Raw genomic sequence first — 20,244 nt, forward strand, 5'->3', positions numbered from 1 at the left:
TCATGGGATATCCACAAGCAGGGCACAATTTCTTTAGTTTATTCATTATTCAACTAATAATGACCATTTGATCATGACTACTTTAAATGACTATTTTAAATGTATTGCTTAGATGTGATTGGTCAGATCAGATGTTTCCTTTTCCCCTCACTGGATGAGCTCACATCTGGTGTAAATGCTAAAATTCACTTACCGTGAATGTGTGTACTATTAAACTGGATCGCTTGAATTACTGCAGAAAGTGAACACATCTTAGGCATATTCATTTAAAAATAAATTAATATCCATGGATACTTTTTGCAGCATTATTTGCCTATTTCTGCATAGAACAGAAATCCGCGCAGTAGAAAAAAGTCTCAAAGCTGAAAGGCCTCAGATATAGGATTAAAATCCAAACCAAGACTCCACAACTCTGTATATCATCAGCATTCAGTTATTCCATACACTATAGACAGCTAATGGGGATAATAGTGTGGGGAATTCATTTTCTGGGAAAGTTCCCTGAGCATCAAGAATATCTCTCTTATCGCAGCAGAAATTCACCCCATAAAAGAAAGTAATCAGTTTCTAAGCTACTTGTTTTACAGTTTATCCTTAAGAGAGGGGTTGCTATTTTTGCATAGGCAGGGGAGGGAAGCAATTAAACAGCTTTACAGTCTTCATGTGGAGATCATGCACCCACCAATTTTTTCATATAGTTGGTATTAAATCACAAAGCACTCAATTAACTTCTAAGCAAGGTTTTGCTTAAGATCACAAGAAGAATTTAGAGCCGAGGCTTTTATTCTGCGTTGGAGTACTGGGTGAAAACATTCCCATCGTAAACCCTTAAAAACGTTAGGGAAGGATCATAATGGAGATGCGGACAGACCCTTAACTACAATGGATGTTAGTGGACACTGTTAGAAAAAGAGAGAAGAAAGAGGACAAGTGAATTTAGACCATGAGGTCGTTCACTACTTAAGCACAGTGGCAGCAGCAGAAGAGCACAGTCAAGTGCCCGTGCTTCATATGGGACATACTAGGTACATGGTAGCACTGGAGATGCATGTTGCTCATTGTACCTAGCAGATTATGCAGCACTGAATCAGTTAATTGGCTCACTGAATAGATCATAAATACCAAAAAGGTTTTTGAATACTCCTTTCAGGATGTACTGTATAATTAGCAGCAACAGTTCGGCTTATTAATGCATCTCAACACAACACGGAATGAAGCTGAACAAGACACAACCAGAAAGCTGAGTTTTGGAGATTAGTTCTGTATCTATGCAAAGAAAGAGCAGAGCAAAGCACTTCCTTAAAATATTACAAATCAACGTCTATAGAATTCAGGTCAAGAGAAGGCAGCTATCTGAACACAAACAAAAAAAATGTTAAAACTTAACTCAGATTTCTATTGCAAGATAAAATATATCCTTAAAATATGCTTTAAAAACCCAGAGTCTCCCAGCTAAAGCAAATATATCTATCTGAAGGGCTTTACTCTGCCGTCTATTAATATTAAAAGCATATTCGGGTTTTGGTACCACATCTCTCTCTTTTACTCTGTTTCACTTACAAGAAAATTCAAAGAGGCCTTACTAACACATTCAAACCCTTAAGTTTAAAGAGGGAAGTAACAAAATTTAAAATTATAATGCTTTATTAGTGTACTGGTGGTAGAATAAAGACAGTTTAGAAATACATATCAATTAGTAAAAAAATTGCATTTTAAGAGAATATGATTCACTTGGAATCTTTCACTTCTAATCTTTAAAGGTAGTGTTAAACCCACTGGTAATACTTAGTGCCTCTTTTCCATATGAAATTAGAATGAATCTTTCATCCCAAATACCGTAAATATTGTCTGTATGCCTTGTTGCAACATTCAATAAAAGCACTAAATAATACTACTAGCATAAACGCTACAGCATTCAATTCATACAACAATATATTCAATTGGAGAGGGAGGACACAGAAACCATACTTACAGGTAGCAATATTTCTTCAGGAGCTTGAAGACAAGAGGATACTGGTATAAGAGGGATAATGAAGTCACTGACCCAGTAATCTCTGATTTAAAGGGCTTGCAGAAAGAGAGAGAAAAATCCTATGAGGGGGCGAGAGAGAGAGAGAGAGAGAGAGAGAGAGCTGAAATTCCAGTCTTTCTGGTCAGCTTGGTTTTAGTTTTCTTTGTACTAAAAATCCACATTAAAAAGTCTCTTTGCCAGAGTTGCCTGCCAAGCTGCTGCCGACTTGAAAACTTCCAGAGTACAAAAGCTTCGGGCTTCCTATGATAAGGGCATTCTAAAGATGCCTTCAAATGTTTACACTAAGAAATGTTTCTCTGGCAATGAGTCCCAGATCTTTCCCTTCTGCTAGCTGAGTCTGCTGGAACTAAAAACTGAGCTCTTGGCTGCTCATTTCCCTCCCCCCACCTCCGGTTCTGTTAGACTATTTTGTTTTTCCACTATCAGTTATGTGCTAAAGCTTGATAGCAAATGGCTGTTCTAGAAACCTCTCCACCCGAACCCCTTCTCCACTACTAAAGGAAAAAGTCTTTATTCAAATACAGATAAGAATATAGCCTCCATAAAAGGATAACCAGTCAGCTCTTCAGCTCATGTCAGGATGGCTAGTAAAATTAAAATCAAGTACATTACTATTGTAATGTGTTTAGATTACTACAAATTAGATTCTTTCCACCAGTTGAAATATTTCAACAGGCTGAGAGTGAAATTCATGTTTCAGTCCAAATATTAAAATTAAAACATGTTTGTTGCAAATATTCTTCCAAATTACAATCAAATAAAGATCAGTAATGAGTTCAGGTTCTCTCCCCTTCCACTGCCCATATATGAAACTACAGGAAATGGAAGAAGGATATGCTCACTGGGCCAAATCTGGCAAGGTGTTGAGGCGCTTAGTGCCTAAAGGGCCTGGGATCAATGTTCCCTTAGCCTTTCATCTCTAGGCTTACAGTTAGAATCCCATCCAAGTCAGAGAGGACTAAAAGTTCTTGCCATGTGATGGCTTTTTGGTGCCCCACGACAAATGAGTTTAGTGGTCTAACTCCTGTTTCTAGTGGATAAGGGTTCATTGTTACAAAGCCACCACCATCACATTTAGCATTAGCTGACACCATGTTGTCAGCCTCAGCAGAGAAGCCAAGCACTAAGAGAGCATGGAGACTGAAATACTCTCAGTTCACAGTGCAGGGTGTTCCTCTAAACCAGAGCTGAAATCCAGTAGAAGAACAATATGGGGCACATGCATTTCCTTGGCTACACCCATGCTTTGGATAAACAGAAGGCTTACGGCTCCAGGATTCACAGTAAACAAGCTGAGGTTCAAATTCATCTCTGCTGTAACCCCACTAACTACCATCTATTTGCCCCCCATTTACTTCAGGCTGAATTTAGCCCCCATGTAAAAAAGCACATTAAATACACACAACAAAAGTGATCAACATATTCTAAACATTAAAAACCCTAAAACTGTTGTGAAAGAAAAGCTTCTTTCTTTTCTTTTCACAGATGTTCTTGTTGCTCAAGAGGCACAACTCAGAGACAGATGAAGAAAATAGTGTTAAAAATTAAAAGGGACTGTAAAAGCCCTGCCAAGTGGATTGTAATATGATACAATTTTTGCTCAAATTGTTTTAGGAAAAATGCTAGGTAAAAAGTTTTTAAACTTTAAACTTCATTCTTGTGTCCTCGTGGGAAAATGCCCTGGTTTTCAGAACTGGATAAACCTTCAGATTTTATCACTTTGCAGTAAAATTTGGAACGAATATGAGTCCTATAAATGGTTTCAGTTAATTTGCTTCAGCTGCTGAACATGTCTGCTCACTAATATTTTACTTCTAATTCATTGTGATGGATGGTCTCTCTGCTTTGCACAATGCCCATGTCTGTGGTCTGGTTAGTATCCACAGAACTGCGATACAGGTATGCTGACCAAAAATGCAAGTTTCCTAACAAGTATGTTTTTAAGGAGTAACATTATCATCTCTGGCCAAAATCACCTCCAGCATAAGTAGGGGCAATTCCTTTCAAGTCAATGTAGACTTCCTGTGTACACCAGATGTGAATTTGGGGTCTTGCACCTTACTGTAGTCTGTGAGGTTTTGAATCCCTTTTATTTACAAATGCCAGAACATTGAGGGGGGAATGTACATCGTGTAGATATACATGTGTACACACACGGACCATTTTCATTTCAATATTTGCCTAAATGGTAAAGGGAATGGGCTGTATCAGTTTACATGAAGGAAGACATACTCTGCTACTTATATACAAGGTATCTCGCTCTCGTTAATAATTAGCTTCATGACTTAGAATGCTGGTGCAAATGTGAACAGCCAGAGTGTTTTCCAGATGCTTTCTTTAAACACGACGATCATCATAATGATCAGTTGTTTTCATCCCTCGATTTTATTTGTAAAAGAAAAAAATGCACCTGATGCACAATAAAGAATTTTTTTTTACTATTCTATTTCTGAGTTTCAATTTCAAGTGTTAAACAATGGCCTAAGCAATTGTAAGGTGAAGCGTCAAACAATACACTAATTTTCACGTTCTATTAAAGGAGAGATGCTGTTCTTTAATGACAAAAATCCACATGACCCGAGAAGCAGGGCTGTGTGCGGCAAGTTCTGCAGAGATGCAGAGAAGAAAAGATCTTCTCCTTTGGCTGAAAGTGGCATCAAAGTTGCTCTGTGACCAGGGCTGTCCTTAGGATTTATGGGGCCTTATGCAGTATTATTAAACTGGTGCCCCCTGTGCCTGACGGCAGCCTGGGCTCGCATGTGTATTTTACATAAGGGTGGACTTTTGAAGGATTTATTTAAAAAAAACTGTATGTCTGAAGATCCAAGCATTTGAGGCTAAAGATGAATACTCAGATTGTGCATCTAAAAATCTATGCAAGGATTTTTTTGGAGTTGTGATTTTATAATCTTCAGCAACACAATAATGACATATTTTTAAAGCATATTTTAAACTCCAGACTAACATGTTCTGAGTAAAAAGAAAAGGAGTACTAGTGGCACCTTAGAGACTAACCAATTTATTTGAGCATAAGCTTTCGTGAGCTACAGCTCACTTCATCGGATGCATTCAGTGGAAAATACAGTGAGGAGACAGTACAGTAATGCACAACTGGCTTTGTCAGTAAATTCAGAAACTGACAGTATATATCTGGGGGTTGCCAAATGCCTGTTAAATGGCTTCATTACCACTTGAAGGCTCTTTAACAGTTTCAATGTTGTGCTAATAGGTCTGGAAGGCTTTTTCACTTTTAAGGACTAGAGTTACCAGCTATGTTGGGCCTTGGTTGTGGGGCGAATTGGGCAGGAGAAGCTAGAGGAAGCCCCCTAGTGGATGCCCAGCCCCCTCACAAGGGTTTGGGACAGACTCATGGCTGGCAGCACTGAGTTCAATGGGCTGAGGTGAGATCCTCCGAGGCCTCATACACCAATTCAGACTACTCTCTCTCTGACCATTTTCTGGAGGAAGACTCACCAGGCTGCAGCAGCTAGCTGTGGTGGGAGGCTGCAGGAAAGATCAGAACAGGGATAGGAAGAGGTGGAAGGGTGGACACTAAGACCCAGAGGTGCCCCAAATTTTCAGGTGCCCTACGGAGCCTCGTATGCTGCTTATACCTAAGGATGGCCCTGTCTGTGACCATCACTACAAACATATTTTAAGTCTATGCAGTGCCTACAGGGTGAGTGGGAAGTGGGAGAAGACTAGATGATCCACAGCTAAATGGATCCATTAGATCTGCCCTTCCCTAGCCCACACTTTCTTCATCCCTAAAAACCCAGGGTCTTCCTGATAATTATGTAAACACAGGAAACCAGGCCCATCCTGTCTGCACTGGATTATTCCAGTCCTCATCACTTCAGCAATGAAGTTCAGCAATGCAGACTAAGAGACTGATCCAGCTCCCATTGAAGTCAAGTGCAAAACTCCCATGGATTTCAGAGGTGCAGGTCAACTTAAGTGGGGACCTGCAGAAGGTGGGTATGCTGACAGAGTGCCTGATCCAGCAAGTTGCTGAGTGCCCTCGGCTCTGACAGACTTCCAAGTCACACAGCACCCTGCAACATTAGGCCCAGGCATTTCTGAAACCTGACAGGACTTTGATGAGAGTTAATGTCAAAGAGAACAGGTCCCCTTAACGATGAAACAAGGTGAGAATGTGCTACTGCATCATAGTACCAGAAACCGGAGCAATTTCACTGAAGCACTGTGTCCTGTCTCCCACGTGGGTGGTGAATTTTGTCTCCCCAGTCCCTCCTCTTCATATAAAGCCAGACTCCTAAGATCTTACATGGGTGAAAATAGTTTCACCTGTAGTGAATCTATTGGCAGGTTAGTTTGCTCTCTTTTCACATTAGAATGGGTTTTCTGGGGCATTATCCAGCAAGCTATATAAAATACAACCTGTTCTTTGGTTTCTTAAGCTAGCATGCTAGGAAGAAGCCACTGGTTTTCACATTCCCCACTCAGAGATGGCCAAACAAGTGAACGATAAAGCCAAGTTTCCAACACAGCACAAGATAAGGTTACAGGCTTCTTGCACATCAAGTACCCTCTGCCTCCTCAAAGGATACTGAGTGCTGGAGAGCAGAATTCACAACACAGATTAGAGGCACATGCTTGATACTTCCCATAAGCTTACAAATGCCCAAAGGACACCCTTTGTTTCACTAAGGGCACGTGCACACTTGAAACGGTGCCTACAGCTGCACCATTGTAGTTCTTTAATGAAGATGCTCTACACCAACAGGAAAACACTCTCCCATCACTCTCTACACCAACAGGAAAACACTCTCCCTAGTTAATCCACCTCCCTGAGAGGTGGTAGTTAAGTTGGCGGGAGAAGCTCTCTCACTGACATAGCGCTGACTAAGGGGGGCATTAGGTCAGTATAATAATGTCACTCAGGGGTGCAGATTTTTTTTTTTTTTGCAGTGTAGACATACCCTGTGACACCTTGGCCAAATCACTGAATCTCTCTGTGATTCAGTTCCCCAGCTGTCAAATGGGGATAATCATGTAATAACTAACCCAATTCTGACTATTATGCCATGGAGAGTCGTAACCACAGAACCTCTGGAGCTATGTGGGTTAGTGCTGTTGAGCTTTACACCGCATAATAGAAGAGTTTAACTTCTTCTGAATCAATAAAAAAAGTATCACTGATATGTGCCACTTGCATTCGAGTACAGTGGTAAAGGTTTCCAAGCTAATGAGTTCCAATCAGTGGTGATCAAGGCAACTGCTGAAGTTTCTTCCTTGATAAGTATCAAAAAACATGCTTTTCAAAGCACTACTGTCATAGAAACCTGACAACATTTTAAAGGATCTCTCAGGTGCCTAACCTTCAGGATATATTTTCAGCTTCAGTGACAAACAATTGACCTCTTAATTTATGAGCCATGACTTTGCTGTGTTGTCTGAAACAGGAAAAGCATGTAACTGTGACCTAAACTGAGTTTTAATGAGGGTGCATTTCCATTAGTGTGATAGAAAGGCATGCTTTTACTCTTTAGGGAACGAAGGAAGTTACCTGTGATACAGCTACTGATAACAGCTAATTATCAATGTTAGCAAGATGATTTTTAACCCCCAGTGCAAGTTTCAAACCAGCAGAGGAAGTATTGCTGTGTAGAGCGTTTGAGCCAAAATCTGTGCAGGCATAACTCCTTTGATTTCAATGAGAACTTTGTTTTTAATGGGTAACAGGTAATATTTGGAGCTCCTAGCACAAAGCAAAGCAAGGGAGGAACGATGGTCTTCAAGTTAAGCACAGTATTAGAGTCAGGAGTTCTGGGTACTAGTGCCAGGTCTTATACAAACTTCTGTGCAAGTTTTTTGGGCAAATCAGAACCACTCTGCATCTTAGTTTCCCTATCAAATAGGGACAATGATGTTTACCCACCTTCCAGGTGTGCTAAAAAACTTAATTCATTGGAGCAATATTCTACCTTCATCTCACTTGTACAATCTCATTGGCTTCAATGGATTTACACCAATATAATTAAGGACAGAATCTGACCCACTACGGTCCCAATTCTCCAAATCAGTTGGTAACATTACAGATACAATAGGTTTCAAAGCCATTCATAGCTTGATTGCCAAACGGGGGCTCTATATTTGCAAAGTGCTTTGAGATCCTCAGATACAAGAGAAGAGCAAAGTGTTATTGGATCTCAAAATCCCATGAGAAATGCAAAATGATTTAGTTATGTTTACTGAGTAAGAAGTTGCAGTGGGGGAGGTTTAGATTGGATATTAGGAAAAACTTTTTCACTAAGAGGGTGGTGAAACACTGGAATGAGTTACCTAGGGAGGTGGTAGAATCTCCTTCCTTAGAGGTTTTTAAGGTCAGGCTTGACAAAGCCCTGGCTGGGATGATTTAACTGGGAATTGGTCCTGCTTTGAGCAGGGGGTTGGACTAGATGACCTTCTGGGGTCCCTTCCAACCCTGATATTCTATGATTCTATGATTCTAAGCTTTGTTCGTTAAAATTGTTCTTTTGCAAAAGTACTAGAAGTTAAACTAAAGTGGGGAAAACTAAAGCAAGATGCTTTTGCCTTCTTTTACAGCAAACAAAAGAAAGGTGTTTTTAAAACAAGAGTTCTAAAAAAAGTTGTTGGTAAATCTTCACTGTAAAGTTAAAAATTATACTTGCAAATAACATCTTACCTCTGTTACTAGGAGGGGGAGAGAGAGAGAACCTATATCTTTTTGCTTTTGCCAATGGACATAGCATGAATGTCATTTTGAAATCCTCTTTGGCGGCTTATTGTTGACCCTAAGAAGGTAGAAATTTTATACTGTGAGCCGATCAGGAAACCACACCGTTTACTAAAGCAGGGCAAACACTGCAAAAAGAACAAAGTTATATTCTTTTGAATAAAAACCAAAACCTTGTTTTGTTGGTATTCAAAAGCGCCATTTTCTACTCGCCTTCATTCCAATGAGCAAATATTTGTTCACTAGAATGTGTGGTAAATGCTAACTCACATAAGAAGTCATGATGGGAAGATTCACCTAGTCTCCTTGAAAGTCATGATGGGAAGATTCACCTAGTCTCCTTGAAAGACGTGCATATCTTTTGGAGTCATCTAATTAGGGAGTGACTGCACTGGCTAATTGCACAGTACTAATGGTGAATACTCAATATAATAGTTGAAGTGGATAGTTTAAGAGCAATCAACAGAATTAATATATTTGTTACCCACTTGTCACTTAACAAAATAATAAATATCAAAGCCTGCCTATGAAGAATTCACATACAGAAGAAGATTTGTCAAATAAATCATTCACTGAAAATAATTCACCCAGCTCTACAAAGTCCATAAGGAATAACCAGGCTATATCACACCATCTATCAAGAATATAAATACCTAGAATTTTGTTACATTACTATAGAGAAAATTTTCACACAGGAGATTGTCACCACCTTGCTTTTATATCTGATGCAAGTAATATGCGGCTGCTCAAGAGACCAGTGTATCACTGTACCCTCTAATGACAGAACGGCACGGTGTTGCAGGCAGGAGCAAAGGAAGGCAGTTGGTTGCAACAGAAATAAGGGATTTATTAGTTATTCATAGATTTGAAGGCCAGAAGGGACTATTGTGATCATCTAGACTGACCTCCTGTATAACACAGAACATAGACTGTTCTCCAAATAATTCCTTTTGAACTAGAGCATAACTTATTTAAAAACAAAAACAAAAAAACCCACCAACAACACCACCTCCACCCACACACACCACATCAAATTTTAATTTAAAAACTTGCCAGTGATGGAGAATGCACCATGACCCTTGGTAAATTGTTCCTAATTGTGTGATTGTAGTTCTTGTGCTTATAGACCAGGGATATGTAACACTATTGGGATGGTGCAGGAGGTCCCCAACTCTCTTCTGCACAAGTCAGCAGCATTAGCTGTTATGGTGTGGAAAGGAAAACATGCTATATAGAACTCTATATTTGCATGGATCCTTCACCTCACCACAATCATGGCTGACTAACATTACAGCTCTTTACACTTAACTATAACAACATTAATGTGAAAAAACAATATATAAATAGATGTTGTATGAAGTATAACATTCACTTTGTGAGTCTGGGAGGATTTTACCGAATGGAAGACGAGCATAGTAGATGGAGAGGAAAAGCACATGGTTTCTATTTTTTGTCAGGAAACAGAGGAATACAATAGAATGATTCCACAAATATGGTCACAATTAACATTAGCCTGCAGAGAACTCATCCTTACAGTAAGTGGTGCAGGGTTAAACGAGGACACAGTATTTGCTACTGCAAAAACTGGTCTGTAATTATGCACCAGGCAACCCTACACAACTATGCTTTCTCCTAAATCAACAGGAAGAGGGAAGATTGGATCAATATCAATGTAAGTCAATGATATGGCCAAGTTTACAATGAATATCTGGTCTCTGGAAGACCCACAATACTGTGTATTTTGTTATGTTTTAGATGCTATGTGACTTGGGTAAGAGACCATTCATTCCCTTTGTTTTTCTAGGACACTAGTCCTCTGGCACAAATGACTTGAGCATTGACTTCTAGTAGCCAAAACTACATGTTCCAGATCTCATTAGAATGACTTCAACTTTGGATTCTCTGGAGAATGATCCATTTATTTCAGTGTGGCTCCTCGCTTACTCAAGCAATAGGAAATTAAGGATGGCAGAATCAAGCCCTCACTTAGAACTTTAAATCCTTCAGCACTTTCTGTTGTTGATTTGTTGTTTTAGTACTATAAACATGCACCAGTGAGTCACAGTATCCATGACAATTGCTTTAACTAAGCATGTTGTGGACTTAGTTATAACTGTTCCCCTGCACAGAAAACCAAATATGTCTCTTTATCCAATGCCAATGTCCATATTCAGAGTCGATTTATATTTTTTCTTAGAAAATTTCTCTTCCAAAGTCTTATTTAATATATTTTAATCTTCTAAAAAAATATATGTAAGATCAGGAAAAGAAATACAGGAAACAATTACTGGCCAGATCCTCAGCAGCTGTAAAGCAGTATAACTCTATTGAAGTCAATGGAGTAATGCCAATTCATTGCAGCTGAAGATCTGGCCTGCGGACTGAAAATATGGATTGCTGTTATCCATAAATTTATATTATTCATAATTTATCCTCCCAAAAGGTTTAAAGAAAACACACTCTTTGAGGAGATCAAATACAGTCTCTCCTCCAAAGCTTTTCTACTGGAAGACACACTCCTTGTACATCAACAGTCACATTATAAAAAAAAAAAATAAGTCACTATTTTTAACAATGCGACTAATTTGAGGTTAAGAATGGCATGTTGAAGCATCAAGGTTCATTCTTGATCTCCTGGCAAGAGTTCCATAAAAGCATTCCCTTGACAGTAAGCAGATGCAAAAAACAAACAAAACAAAACCAAACCTGCTTGTGCAGAGTAGAAATGGGAAGGGTGTCTGAACACATCTTTTTGACAAAAAAGATTTATATAGATTGGGGCAAGTAAATGTTTCTTCACCTTATAAAATGACTGGCTGACTTCAATCAAATGAAATATCTATATCTTGCTGCCAGGCCGTTATTTTTAATCCCGTCTATAATTCTGAAATTACTAATAGATCTTGGGCTAGACCCTCAGCTGTACAGAGCTTCACTTGATTTGGCTGAGAAGTAAAGGGAGTTTTAAAAAGCTGCACGCCCACAGTCCCTAGGGCTGCTGGGGCTACTTTGCTCTGACTTAATTTAGAGCACCCTTTGGGCTCTAAATTATACCATCCTGTTCAGTGATCCCTGAAAGGTCATGCCAGCGGGGAAATCACCAAAACAGAGTGTTACAGCCATACCCCTTCTACTGGGGGCTTGAGAGGGGCTGTATGCCAGCTCAGGGTTCCCCAGCTGCTTGCTTAGGGCAGTTTCACAGTCCTAGTGCACTGCAAGAGTGGGGCTAAGGGAGTGCAGTCCAGGCCAAGAGCTGGCCTCGTGTTTTGTCTATTTTCAAGTACCTCACAGAATCAGAATGTCATGAATGGGTAATGTCTCTGCAGGAAAGGGAAATACTGGTGCCTGGCCAGTCTTCTCACATGGAAACTCCTCTGTAAAGAAAAAAAGGGGAGTTTGGGTGTTTAATCATCATGATGTAACTTTAAATATAAGAGGTGATTGGTACCTGTTCTTGTGCTTCCTGCATGTATGAAGACTCTTTGGAAGAGAGTCTCCTGCCCCTCTTTCTTGCCTGCTTTTGGCATAAAGGACTGCATGGCTAGAGGAAAAGGAAAAGGCCAAGGCTTTCCTATGCCTGACTGTCCTATCACAAGGCTGTTGACAGCAGACATAACTTTTGGCTGCTCTAACTTATACTGGGGGACTGGTCTGGCCTACAGCTGGATTAAAGGAGTGCAAAAGTCATTTTGTAATCCCCTATTGAGCCATGCTGGGTGCTTATTAGAGTTGACAATTTAGACTTAAACTGGCCCTTGAAAGTGCATACAAAAATCATGAATTTGATGCAGTAAGAGGCAGGAGGCAATGAAATAATTAGAGAGAGGTGTGAAATGACCAGAGCAAAAGAAGAAAAGAGACTGCAACTTGTGTAGTACTGGTCCCTTTTTGAAAATGCTTAATAAGGGATGGAAAAAGAGGTCAAAAATTACTTACTGTTAAAAGTTAGAGGAAAAAGTGAAATATTCCAAAAACTCATCCAGTTTTGGAAACCTGAAAATAGTGGGAAGAATCATTGTTCCACACTTATTTGCCCACAACTATGTTCACAATCTTTGGCTCGACTCCTCTCCAGCATCTTTAAAATAAGTTGTTCTTGGTCTCTCTCTGTGATCACTCTACCAAAGGCCATCAGATCAGATAACCTTGAACAAAAAAAGCCCAGGATCATTCCTGTAGGGCCCGATTTCAGAAAAGGTGAGTACAGAAAGTTTTAAAACATAAGCCTGAATAGGGAAAAAAAAGTTTTTTTTAAATTAAGGTTGACTTTTCAGTAAAGACCAGCTGCTTCCTAAGGAACAAACCATCTTCACCAATATGCCCACACAATGTGTAAAACCAAGCAGCCAGCCAGCAAGCTGATAAAACTTTAGGAACTTTACACTATCGCTATTAATTTAAAAGGAGGAAGGTAGAATAGTTGTAAAATACGAAGAAAGTACATTTAGGTGAATAAATCACGTCTAAACCATAAAGTTTCCGTGCTGTAAGATGTGAGAAATAAAGACAAGGTTCAAAATCATTTTAGAAAAATTAACTAGGACTTGCACATATATAACATCACTTAAATAAAAACACTAGTGTCTTTGGGATTAACCAAATGTGAAATTGTAGTCACCCTGACCAATTTGCATCTACATCGCATCTTTTTACTCCTCCATTTGCACGCTTTGTACAGCCTCAGCTGCTATAAATTGTCATAGCTCCATTAAATGTACTTGAACTGAAATCAATGGAGCTATGACAAATCACACCATCTGAGGAGCTTCCCCACAGTAGTTGGGAATTGTAGGCTCTTTGGGGCAGGGACCGTATTTTATTATGGGTTTGTACAACACTTGCCACACAGAGACCTTGATCCTGGTTAAGGCTTCTGAATACTAAAGTTCTATCTATGTACTTGCTTTGTTCATTGTATGGAGGTGCTCCTGTCACCACTACACATCAAAGCTCTGCAAAACCATTTTAAAGACCAAACTAACTGTTTTGTTTTATTGTCAAAGGAAAATGTGCAGAGATGCAGGAATACCAGCGTAGTATGCAAGAGAAGTGCAGTAAGCTTGCAAATGTTTCCCAACATACTCACTGCAGACTATAGCTGTAAACAGCTTTAATAGCTCAAAAGATAATTAAAATAACTTCTAAATAATACCTTATCTTTAACTCAAACATGCATGTAAAGCTCCATTGCCTGAAGGCCTTATCAATTCAGAGAGAACTATAAACATTTGGTTGCCTTACAAGATGCAGTCTTCTGCAAATGTGCAGTTTAAACATAATGGTGGGCCTATTAGGGATCAAGGTTATCATTTTTTCAATCACAAGAAATGTTGTTATGTCAGTGATCTTTCAACACTAAACGTCAATATCTATGGGAAGATTAAAGCATTTGGCTTGAGTGTATTTAAAGGGAGGATTATAGAATGTGTGGTTTCCATGGCTATGGGTTAGACAGTACACGCTTTTATAAGGGTGAAATTCCAAATCAAACTGGTAAACATAAAATTTGATCTTCAAAGAATGTGCAATAAGCCCCTCCCCCCATTTCTCCTTTTAGTCAATATATATTCAAATACTAAAAGAAGTCAGAAAATTGTACTGTACCAAAAAACACGATGAATTTCAGATACACTTAAGATTTCCCCAGCAAAACTACAAAGCTACCCTGCAATCCAAAGGGAACCTGCTGAACATGAAATGCACCAAACTTATCCCTCCTCCCTGCCCCCCCACAATTTTTCCTTCCTATGTTGCTAAGGATATTTTCTTCTCTAAAGAGATATTTTACAAAGGGCCTGGAGGGGGGAAGCTTTTGGTGCCTTAATCCATGCCATGTCTTACTACCTAAGGACTAGCTTAAGCCATTCAACTAAACCCAGAGTTAGGGGCGGTACATAGCTGCACCACACCAGAAGAGCTCTGGAATGGAATTGTGATTCTTACTTTGATGGGGAGTAAGTTACTTCACCCCTTTCCAAAGCACATCTGACTCCCTGCCATGTGATTAGTGAGCTTAGCTATACCGATCAGTAAGTAAGGGGACAGAGCCAAAGCTGCTCCTACTCAAAGCAGGCCATACTGGATGAAAGAGATTTAAAGGAACGCCTGCAAGCCCACCAATGATTTGAGGGCTCCAAAATGTCAGGGCAGGACCTGATGGTACAAAAAGACACAGCTTGCTCCCTGGAGTGCATGAGGATTTTCCTCTTTCCTTTTGCTCTTGGTCTCCCAAGGCCTTGTACCACATGTTGGTTAGTTTTCCACCAGGATGCACAGTTAGTTTTATAATTTCACCTAAACATTGAAGCAAGTCTTCAAAATGTTTCACTTAAAAAAAAATAAACTGAACTATAGCTGCCATTCTTCTGCCTGACGGGAACTGGGAGGGACTTCTTTTGGAGCCAAACAATGCTGCGTAATAGGTCTATCCTTACCATTTGTGAGGAAGCAATAAAGACCCTGCAAGTTGTTAAAAGGAGGGATTAGACCACTAGTTTCTTCCCATTCTGGTCCTGCTACCAAAAGGGGGAGGAGGGGAAGGAGTGTGGACAGTGATGATTTCTCATCCCTCTCTCATCCTCAGGGAAAAGAAGAGAGGTTATGTAGTATGGAGGTCTGGCATTCTTTGAGTCATCACGACTTTTTTTTTTTTTTTTTAATCCAACTGTATCTAGAGACTGGATCCAAATTTTTTTGAATTCATAGAATTGCTCTCTATGGCGATAAGCTCTTTCTTTGGCTGCTAACTTAGACAAGTCCGATTACCACTGCTTTATTCTCACCGTAAAGCGACTCTTCCATTTTTGTAAAATCAGGCACTGGGTGACCATTGCAGCCCTTAAGAACTAAAGTCTTGTGGCAGAGTTAAACCCAGCTTCACAGGTCAATCACATAGGATTGAATTTCTGGCCGAGGTTCGGCTGCTGAAGCCAAGCACTGCTTTAACTCTTGTGCGCTCCTCTTGCTAGCCAGGCCCACCCAAACCCACAGCATATGTGGCAGTATTCCGGCTTTCTTTGTTACAGTGCCCACAAATATCAGAGGATAAGATATTTTATCTTTGGCAATTTTGGGGGCATCCAATACAGAATGCTACAGAAGCATTTCTAACATCCTGTAATCTGTTCTGCTACTGGGATTCTTTTAAGGACTCTGATAAATCCCCTTCCCATGGTTTCACACAGAACACCAAACTAATTGAGTTCCTCTTCATTAACAAAGTATGCGTAGTGGACTTGTGCCTGGAGAGTTTATGAAGAAAGTGATCATTTATCCCACAAAAGTCAATATAGGCTGCTATAACTCAAAAACTTTAATCCCGCTGGTACCTCCAGAAACATCTCCTGGCATTTAAGTGACCTTCCCAACATGGCACACTCTTTTTTGAGACAGATAGCAGAAAGTTTGTCAAGCACACTATAGATTAAAAAGGACGATGGAACCAGTGTGATAAACAGGTGGCTTGTACTTGGGAGAGAGGAAACATAAAACCTACATATGCATCAAATGAGCCCCCAGAGTAAAAGTAAGGTGTGCCCAGTTCTATTCATTAATGTTCAAAGCTTGTACCAAAACAAGTGAAAAAAAATCACTAATGGAATTTACTGAACTATTCAGTCTTCAAGCCAGTAATTTTATTAACTCAATCTGATCTAGAAAACAACAAATACTCTATTAAGAGTCTAGCCAAAGACTGTAGTTTGATCCTTTAAATTCAGACTCAAGTCATGTATGTAATTACACAGAAGGGAATTACATAGAAAGTATCAAAGACCTCTTAACTGTGGTGATTGATATGATCTTGGCTCACAAGCCCATTTGTAACATACCAAGTTTCACTGTTTCTAGTCCCTAGTGTTCTATTAATTACTCTTTCATCCTAAAAGAAGGAAGAGAAAATGTTTTAAAAAGTTTAATTAAAGTGAATGAGAGACTGAATACACAACCCAAGATAACTCTGCTTTTTAAAATTATTCTATGTAATTTTATAGATAGGGTATAACAAATCAGGCCTTTGGTCACTGGATAGAAATTTCCACAGTTGTTAGCCCATCCCTATCTGCTGCATCCACTTCTAATTAAACAAGTGTAAAGGAAAAACTATTACCAGAACCATATTACAAGAAGATCACCATACCATTACAACTTTGTGTGCACACAGAATTTTTTTCTTTTGGGGTTAGGCACCAGCTAAGTGGGAGTTTTGTGGAATGCAGAAGTGCCTAAATCTAGGATTTTGTCCCTATGGGGATCTGGGTGTAGGTATCTTGTCATAATTGAGCCTACCAATTTACCTTAATTGTGAGCTCAACTGTAAGGAATGAGTGAAAGTTCATAAAAATGTCACAATAAGCTAGAAAAATTTTGATAGGAAAAAGTCCAAAAGGGAGACAAGAAGACTGGAAAAAAAAAAAAAAGGAGTACTTGTGGCACCTTAGAGACTAACAAATTTATTTGAGCATAAGCTTTTGTGAGCTACAGCTCACTTCATCAGATGCATCCGATGAAGTGAGCTGTAGCTCACGAAAGCTTATGCTCAGATAAATTTGTTAGTCTCTAAGGTGCCACAAGTACTCCTTTTCTTTTTGCGTATATAGACTAACACGGCTGCTACTCTGAAAGAAGACTGGAGTTAATCCAAATGCAAAGGCCTACTGATATAATTCAAGGACTCTGTTAAAATCATGCCTGGTAAACAAGAGAAGTGTGGGACCGCAAATCAATGAACCAAAATTGGTGGGTCAGAAATTAGTTTGTGAAGCAACTGGTGAACAAGATTGATGACCAAAATAATGAGGGGATGGGCTATTCTACCCATCACTCCCTTTTGGGGGTTCTTAAAAGACTTGCGGAAGAAAAACTGGGTGTGGGGGCATAGCAGTAATTGCTGGCTGGGAGACAGGTGAACTAGAAGGAGCAAGCTTCACCATCATGGCTACCATCCTTATCCCTTCTTGGGAGCCCAGGATCCAATGTCAGGTTTCAGAGTAGCAGCCGTGTTAGTCTGTATCCACAAAAAGAAAAGGAGTACTTGTGGCACCTTAGAGATTAACAAATTTGCTCACGAAAGCTTATGCTCAAATAAATTTGTTAGTCTCTAAGGTGCCACAAGTACTCCTTTTCTTTTTGCAGGATCCAATGCGATACCTTTGCTGTCCTGAACCTGAGCAATGTCCTGACCAGATTGGACCAGAGTGAGGGACCCCAATGTCACTGCCACCCCCACTCACATTGGATAAATCCCAAACACCACCCGGGGATGAGAAACTTCAGTTCCTGCTGTCAGCCCCCTATGCTTCCCCATTTGCCCTGGCCAAGTGTGTTCTTTCCCTTCTGTAGCCTATAGATATGTGCTAGGTGAAGCATAGGTATAAGTTAAGGCAATAATGCAATAAGCCGACAAGCCTCAAGGCCTGTAAAACAATAGCTTAGCCAAACTAATTATGGTGTAAAGCCTTAAGCATAAATATCTATCCCAGAGTAACCCTAGAGCATAAGATGTCAGAAGACAGTATGCTGTAATGACTTCACAAGATGCTAGTTTATACTAGCTTGGGATTTTTTTAAGTTAGAGACTTCAGCTGATGTTTGACCACAAGAATGCCATGGTTATTAATTGACGTATATGCTAATAAGCTTGACTTAAAAGGATTAATAACCTGTGGGAGAAGAGCACCCCAACATTAGTAGGGTGAGGAACTACAAATAAAGAAAAGGGGTAGAAATCCCTACTGAATATGCATTAGACATGGTGGCATCAGCGTAACAGCATTATAAAAGTTGTATCCCAGCCACTGTGCTTTGAGAGAGATAGATGTAGTCCTTGGGAGATGCCAGGATGACAACCTGGTTATGATGGTGAAGGGGAAGATAATTAACACTACAGGTTATTTTGCAAGGGGTGGTGTAAGTATATGGATGCTCAGCTCATTCTGTATTCTCTCTACCTGCCTTGCTGGGTTAGAGTGTTAGTGAATTTGCTAACTTTGTTAATAAAACTATTCTAAATATAGTGTGATTTCCTAAGTGAGAATGTTGAAACCGTGCACATCAGAGCTTCCAACCCAACCGTAATTTTGATAATGTTGGGCCTGATTCTGGGATAAGAACCTACCAAATTTCAGAGTGCTAATTGCAGAAACTAAATCAGCAAGGGTGATGTCATGGCATGGGTCTACCACCATCTAACCAGGAAGAAGAAGAAGAAGAAGAGGTAAATGAGCCTTCTTCTAAAACCACTAACAAAATCATCCAAAGCCCAGGATTTAGGGGTGATGGGGGACTTCGACTGTCTGTTGGGAAAACAACACAGCATCAGTTGGGAAATCAAAACAGCAGGGCCCAGATTATCCAACCAGTTCTTGGAATGTATTGGAGAACCTTTTTTTTATATTTATTTCAGAAGGTGGAGAAAGCTACGAGGGGAGAGGCTGTTCTAGATTTGATTTTGACAAATAGGGAGGAACTGGTTGAGAATTTGAAAGTGGAAGGCAGCTTGGGTGAAAGTGATCATGAAATGTGAGTTCAGATTCTAAGGAATGGTAGCAGGAAAACAGCACAATAAAGACAGTGGATTTTGGTAGGTAAGTTCCCATGGGAAGCAAGCCTAAGGGGAAAAACAGTTCAAGAGAGTTGGCAGTTTTTCAAAGAGACATTATTAAGAGAACAAGAACAAACTATCCCACTGCAAAGGAAAGATAGGAAGTATGCCAAGAGACCACCCTGGCTTAACGGGGAGCTCTTCAATTATCGGCAGCTAGCATTAATGAATAAAATCAATCAATCAAGTCCTACAAAAAGTGGAAACTAGGTCAAATTACAAAGGATGAATATAAACACCACAAGTATGAGGAACAAAATTAGAAAATCCAAGGCACAAATGAGATAAAATTAGCTACAGACATAAAGAGTAAGACAAAGGGTAACAAGAAAACATTCTACATTATAAGCAAAAGGAAGACCAAGGACAGGGTAGGCCAATTACTCACTGGGGATGGCAGAGAAACAAGGTTAAATGACTTGGTTTCAGTTTTTACCAAGAAGGTTAGTAGCCACTGGACATCTAACAGTGAATGCCAGTGAAAATGAGGTAGGATCAGAGGCTGAAATAGGGAAATGAACAAGTTAAATATTACTTATACAAGATACATGTCTTCAAGACACCAGGACATGATAAAATAGATCCTCGTATACTCAAGAAGCTGGCTGAGAAGATCTGAGCCATTAGCGATTATCTTTGAAAAGTCACGGAAGACGGGAGAGATTACAGAGGTCTGGAAAGGGGGAAATATAGTGCCCATCTTTTAAAAGGAGAATAAGGACAAGCCAAGGAATTACAGACCAGTCATTTTAACTTCAGTACCCAGAAAGATAATAGAGCAAATAATTGGTAGAGACCTAGAAGATAATAAGGTGATAAGTAACAGTCAGCATGGATTTGTCAAGAACAAATCATGTCAAACCAGCCTCACAGCTTTCACTGACAGGGTAA

The 20,244-nt window shown here is 39.7% G+C and overlaps 1 protein-coding gene and 1 long non-coding RNA gene across 10 annotated transcripts in view; one reads left to right on the forward strand and one right to left on the reverse strand.

Annotated features, from left to right (window-relative positions):
• FREM1 (FRAS1 related extracellular matrix 1) overlaps positions 1-2,349 on the reverse strand; it is a 102,865-nt gene extending 100,516 nt beyond the window's left edge. For all 9 annotated transcript variants that reach the window (XM_073345427.1, XM_073345426.1, XM_073345429.1 and 6 more), the window contains exon 1: positions 1,973-2,349. The gene's annotated coding sequence lies outside the window, so the exon portion shown is untranslated. The remainder of the gene's footprint in view (positions 1-1,972) is intronic.
• Positions 1-20,244, forward strand: part of LOC140911737 (uncharacterized) — a 51,371-nt gene that overhangs the window by 6,389 nt on the left and 24,738 nt on the right. The gene's annotated exons all lie outside the window — the stretch shown is intronic.

This window comes from Lepidochelys kempii, chromosome 5 (genome assembly GCF_965140265.1).
Source record: "Lepidochelys kempii isolate rLepKem1 chromosome 5, rLepKem1.hap2, whole genome shotgun sequence".
Classification (NCBI taxonomy): domain Eukaryota; kingdom Metazoa; phylum Chordata; order Testudines; family Cheloniidae; genus Lepidochelys; species Lepidochelys kempii.